Genomic DNA, 6,962 nt, shown 5'->3' with positions numbered 1-6,962 from the left:
CAAAACCACTCTTTTTGTCGCTTCTTTAACATTTAGATCGTTCTGTATGGGGGCTGGATGTGGGAGGAGAGCAGTTCTGGTGTATTCCAACAGCAGAGAGTATTTTAAGCAGCAACTTTGGGTAGCAGCAGCAGTCACCGGTTATGAAGCTGCAGGGCATAGAGCTGGCAAGAAGATTGTGGGCTACCTGCTACAACTTCTTCACCACATCCACTTTTACCTTGTCTTACGAATGAGTGCATCCCCAAAGAGATTATTTTGGTAGGATTTCAATGTTGGTGCTCAGGTATTCGACTGAGGTGCTGCAGTTTGGCGAGCTGGTGCCCGCCAGCAGAACCCAGCTGCTACAGCCCTGTGCATGCTTCATCTCCCGTGCACGTGGTGGGCTGGCACTTTAGTTCGTGGTAGTGAAGAGGTCAGGTGTTGGAAGAATAAAAACCAAATGCTGAAACACGGTTCTAGCCCTCTAGGGCATGTATTTTAATATCAGAAAACTGCCCAGGCTTCCTGTCAATATTCTGCCTGGAAAACCCACCACGGTCAGTGGTAAGATATTATATGTAGTTCATCATCTGCCCTAAACACATGCTCATGAATTGAGGCTGAACTGAAAAAGGCTTCTCCTTTCAGCTCCTTTGGCTGCTGAATTATCACCAAAAGCTACATGCAATCATTGGTGGAGCTAGAATGGCCATAATTGTGTTTAACCCTTCTAGACTGCACTGGCAGATATCAATGTGACCAAAGCTGTCTCTTTTTCCCTCTTTTTGAGAGAGAAACTGTGGTGAGGGAAAGAAAATGACTTGTCCCAGGGTCACACACAAAACCAGTGACAGTGCAAACAGGAGAGCCTGGACGGCCCAGCTCCGTGCTTTTAGCTTGAGGCGGCGATGTTTTTAACAGATCTCATACTGTCATCAGCCTGCACCTCGCTGACTTTACCTAAATTATCCCTGGCTCAGTTGTGGTAGTTGTGAGAAGAGAACGAGGCTTAAGATGCATAAAAAGGCATTTTGTTATCCCCGTTGGCTGCTTTGATATTTCTCCGTTTTCTGTAGCTGGAGACATGTCAGTCAGATGCTGTGCCAGATGTCTCCCACAAACTGTCACAGAAAGGCAATAACTGGAGTGAGATAGGGACAAACCCAGCCGCCCAGATGGTGGCCAGCCTGGCCAGCAGAGGCACTGAGCTGCAGCCACTGGGACAAAATGGCTCGAGTGGTGCCCCTGAACCATACTGCTTCCTTCCCTCCCTCCCTAGTGGTCAGGATTTGTTGGCAGGGCCAACTGAACAACCAGCAAGAAATAGCACAAATGTTGTCGATGTGAATGGTCCTGCTCCAAAAAAGCCTCCCTATGTCTTCCATGGTGACGTTTCTCTTCCAAATCAGGAGTGCTGGATGGGTGTTTCCTCTCCAGGGCTACATCTGAATCTGGGGCTTTACAGGACCTCTTCAGCATACAGAGCACTGGGTGTTTTTTGTCAGGCCAGGCCATCAGAAATTGCTGTTTTGTGCTCATTTCTCACATTAAGTACATAAAACCATTGCACAGGCAGCCAAGGCTCACACAGATCCAGCTACACACTGACAAAGCTTCACACATTGCCACTGACCAATGCAGTGGCAGCCAAAAGTCGCATGCTAGATCCAGCAGCCTCCTCCAGAGCTGGTGCACCATCCACAGTTACAGGACTTTTCCCCTCTCCCAAACGCCACATGGCTGGGGTCTCTCCAGCCTGGCACACAGATTTCCTGAATTCACTCTGTTAGGTCAACAGCAGCGCAACAGGGCTTCTCCTTTGATAGAATCATAGAAAAATTAAGGTTGGAAAGGATTCCAAGATCGTCTGGTCCAACCATCACCCTACTACCAACATCACCCACTAAGCCATGTCCCTAAGCACCACGCCCAACCTTTCCTTGAACACCCTCAGGGACGGTGACTCCACCACCTCCCTGGGCAACACGTTCCAATGCCTGACTGCTCTTTCTGAGAAGAAATGTCTCTTACTTGTTTTAACTGTTGAAGAGTAGTACTCTTTGTTCTTTTTTTGTTTGTTTGTTTTAATGTTGAAGAGTAGGGGCATGACGTTTCTCTTTTTCCACTCACCAGTGACATTGCCCGACTGCCAGGACTTTTCAATTATGATGGAGAGAGGTTTGGCAACTCCATCAGCCAGTTCCCTCAGGACCCTGGGATTCATGTCATCAGATCCTGTAGACTTGTACCTGTTCAGATTCACCAGGTGGTCTCAAACCTGCTCTTCATTTACAGTGGGTGGGACTTTGGTCCCCCAGCCTCCATCTACAGGTTCAGGGAAATGAAAGGCTTCGGAAGGCTGTCTACCAGTGCAGACAGGGGCAAAGAAGTTGCTGAGTACCTCAGCCTTCTCCATGTCTGTTGTTACTAATTACTCAGATATACAAACTCACTCCTAATATAAGAAATTAGCCACCTATAATTGCTAACACACTACTATTTTCACCCCTCAGTCTATTTTCACAAATGTTAAAGGCACATGGTGGCCCTTGGGGACTCCTCTTGTCACCCCAGCGCAGCAGCCTGAAGGGAGCTGGGTCCTCTCTTGTGCTCTTCCTCAAGACTCTGTGAAGAAGGGCTGCCATCTCTCGCACAAGGGCTGGCAGATGGGAAAGAAGCACTTACACAACCCCTGAGAATCGGCAAGAGTTGTTTATTGCCGGGACATCCTGCAGGCAGGCCTGCAGGATGTCCATGGTGTTTGGTGGCTCCAGGCTAATGCCTGGGATGGAGCCTGCGTGACAGCGAGTAGGGAGCTCGCCGGGCACCACTGAGAAGCTGGTGGAGTTCCCTGACGGCACGGAGCAGAGACCTGCCGGCGTAGTCCCAGGTCTGATCTGGCTGAGGTGGGTCCACTTCCATGGGTTCCTCCACCTCTCCTTGTGGACCCAGCTCCATGGGCTCCACGGTGTTAGACAGGAGGACGAGCCAGTCCTTGCCTGGGACTGCCCACACAGACTGCCTCCCATCAGGAATATTCTCCGGCCACGGTGCTGCACCAGGGGGTTGCCCAGTTGCACGTGTGGACCCCATACCACTCTCCAGCTCATTTCTAGGCATGAATTCAACGCTGCCGCCTGTTTCAGGGCTGTGGCTGGGTCCCACTTTGCACTCTGGCCGACACGCACGCCTCTGCTCCCCATGGCTCCCCACCTCACGCTGCCGCCTTTGCTCCACGCCACCACTGCACCGCTGGTTAGGCCCAGGCCCCCTGCTGCTGTATGGCTGAGGGGCCGGCCTGTTCCCCGCATCACTGCGGTGCCAATGATACTGATGATACACATCTGTGGGCCGGGCACCAGACATCCCCCAGGCACTGGTGTCTTTCATGCCGGAGGTGCTGTCCCTCTGCCCACGACGCATCCTCCTCTCAACAGCTGCTATCCCTCTCGGTGCTTCCTCAGACCGCTTCGCTGTCCTCACACCGAGAAGGGCTGCCGCTCGCCTTGCTCCTTTCTCTAGCCTTCTTCCTGCCTCAGAGGCTCTCAGAGGCCCGAGTAGCTGAGCAAGTGGCGGGCCTGTGGCAGGGGGCCCCTTCTATAGGCCCCGGGGCAAAGGCGGGGCTGTGGTGGCCACTGTGACCTCAGCCAGCCTCTGTGATGGAGTGTCCCACACGTGGCTAAAGGTGGCCGTGTTGGGAGCAGCCTGGGAGATGCCCTCACGTAGACAAGGAGGAGGGTTGGGGGACGGAGGGCCACTTTTCTGGGGCTGGCTCCCCTGGGCCATTTGGCTTGCCAGAGAGAAAGGCTGTCCCTCGGCCACAGGCACTGCCCTCCACCTCCCATCCTGTGCCCTGGGTTTATTTTTAACACTGTTTTTAGGTAATTTCAGTCTATTCTTTACAGAAAATAACAGAAGCAAGGTGCATCTAATCCCTAATCCCCATGTGTGCTTTGTGCTCTGAGTGAAGAATTCCTTGCTCCCATCACATCACATCTAATCTCCTCTCCATTTGTTCAAAGCCATCGCTCCTTCTTCCATCTCTACACTCCCTGACAGAGTCCCAGTCCAGCTTTCTTTTAGGCCATTTTTATGGGTTAGGTTAAGTGGCAAAACTACAGGGCCTTGAAAATTGCAGCCTCATCTACCTTGTTCCACATCTTCCACAGGACATTTTCCAGCTCCAGCTCTAGCCTCTCCTCAGTAACATAGAATCATAGAAGCATTAAGGGTGGAAAAGACCTCCAAGATCACACACACAGCTGCCTTCCCTCCCTTCCCACCCTTGGATGCCCCAATTCTCGTGGATTTCATCCAAGACATGGTTTAAACATCCTGGTTTGGAGAATTTAAAGATGAAAATCAGTGTTACAGCAGCTATGTCAAAGCAGCTGTCCTTCCAGTGCTCTCTGTGTTATTATTCACTACACCTTTGGAAGTCCCTTAGAAAATTTGTGATTTAGGAAATCTGCTGTCACTTGAAACAATATCCCACATAAACCCTCTAACTGCATCTGTGATCTCTGCTCTGCCCATCACAGAACCTTCTCCATTTTTTAGCACTTTCCTCTTTTCCAGATTTTCTCTGTTAGTCCTGTGCTCATCTGCTATGATCCAATTGCCAAATAAATTGGAGAAGACATTTGTGGATAACTTTTTCTTTTTTTTTTTTTCACTTCAAGCATGAATTTTCATTATTTTTTTTCCTAAATCCTAAGAACTAACATTCTTTTTATGTTCGCACAGTACTTTTCTCTGAAAAAATATTCTGCATGCAATTAAGAACGCTCCAATTCTATACATTTTGTAAATAAAGCCTCCAGACTTATATTTAGATTACAATGATCTCTTGGGCAGGAACTGTCTTTCCAGTCTCTGTGAAGCACACGACACAATAGTAACAATAACAACGATGTCATCTAGCTTGGTTCAGACAGCGAAGATCTATTAGCCGCTATATCTGGATATCCTCTTTTCATGGATGGTGTGTGAAAAACAAAAACAAAACAAAAAAACACTTCTATGAAAATTTCTTACTCAAAAATTTGATTTTCAACAAGGAAAAATATTATTGAGAAATTTCAGTCTCGCTCATTTTGTCATTGTTTTAAACGGAAAACCAGGCACCTAAAATCCCTCACAAAAAGTTCTATTCAAACAAAACTTAGGGGTTTGGCACATTAAGATAAAAAAAACTTAATTTTTGGTTTCAACCCAAAACTGCCAACAACAGAGGACATTTTTTAATTAAAAAATCAAAATATTCTCTTGCTATTCTTTCATTTTTTCAGCAAAAACTGCCGAGCAATATTTTCTTGCCAATTCTAGTGAAAATAACCTCTCTCCTTCTTTTGACAATTTCCTTGGGATTATGCTGCTCTATTTCAAGTTCTTGTTTTCTTTCCTCTACCTTAATGCCAGCATTGGCACTGAAGCTTCCCTTAATGATGACATATGTTCCTCACTCATTCAGAATATGATCTAACTCTTTATATAGAGCATCTGTTTATTTATCTGTGGGACATGTGGCTAGAACATAAACTTGAATGAGCTGTGGGAAAGGCCAATTTTAAATATGAAAATAGACTAACATTGGTATAGTTAAAGACACTTTCAACTCCCTAATTTGATTACTAGTCACAGAAAACGCTTAGACATTCACATGGCAATTAGTATAAACATTATTCTTTCTTCTGGAAAAAAAATATTATCATAGCTAGAGAAGTATACTGACCCACAACTTGAAAATGAATGTCATTTTAAAATTGTCTTTGAGAGCGTGATTCAGAAGTGGTGCTTAATATTCTCAGCTGTCAATAACCATGCACTAATTACTTTCAGTTCTAATGAATATGTATTTATATGCTCAAAGCATAAGCATTGCAAATATCATATGTATTTGACCACAGTTTATGATGATGATATTGTATGATTGCATGTATGTATTCATTATTATTACATGAATATTTTATAGATCGGTGTAAAATGTAATTATACCGTTGCATGTTTACTTAACATTGGTGTCAACAGTTGGATCGAGATCAGCATAAGACAAAGTCATCTTGTCAAAGGGAGCCTAAATTGGAACCTATCTCTGATAGCAGGACCAAAATTTTGGGGATCATAAATTATAGCAATGTTTTCAGGGTATTTGACATTTTCTCCAGATGAAATCCCTTGATAGATTTCTTTTTCAAGTCAAAGGCAAACGTAGGAGAGGGGGCAAAAAGCATGCTTAACTTTCCTGAATGTCTAATCCTAGAAGAATCAGTTTCACCGATATAAGGCATTTACTTATAGAGTGTGATGCAAAGATTTGCAGTTTATTTAAACAGACACATCCAGAGTTCATGCTTTTTCAGGGTAGAGTCCTCAATATAAGAAATCATTGTATCCTGCTGTCAGAAAAAAATAAGATATGGTTTCATTGCATGCTAATGCCTGAACACTCTATTTTATCAGTTGCTTAAAAATCTGCCTTTTGTCTGAAGTGTTGGAAGTTCTCCTTAATCACAACTATCACCAAAAATGAAAGATCAGAGAGAAAATAAACCTCGCTTTCTATTTTTGTCGGTGTTTACTTTGTTCAGTTGTTTGCGTGTTGTGCATAAACCCCTTTCTGTTTCCTCTGTCAAGACAGTTTCTCTTGCAGTTTCACTGTCTTTCTTACAAAGCAAGAAGCAGAGAAAATAAGTTTTAAAAATAGGAAAATATGATTGTAAAACCACAAACTTGTGTTTTGTAAAGAGGAGAGGTAAAGATGGTCAGAGAGAGGTACTGCGCAGAAATCCCTGTAATCTAAGTTTTGAATTGACAAAGTCTTATTAAATATGAAACTCTTCACTTTTATACTCACACTGACCTTGGTATCATAACCAGTGTGCATTTGTGTGTGGGAGACGATTTTGTGATATTATTCAGCTACATGATTTCCTTTTTATCTTGTGATTTCCCATTTTCATCACCTTTCATTTGATGGT

This window comes from Anas acuta, chromosome 5 (assembly GCF_963932015.1).
Source record: "Anas acuta chromosome 5, bAnaAcu1.1, whole genome shotgun sequence".
NCBI classification, from domain to species: Eukaryota; Metazoa; Chordata; class Aves; order Anseriformes; family Anatidae; genus Anas; species Anas acuta.
The sequence above is the reverse complement of the archived record's forward strand: the minus strand, read 5'-3'. Positions refer to the sequence as shown.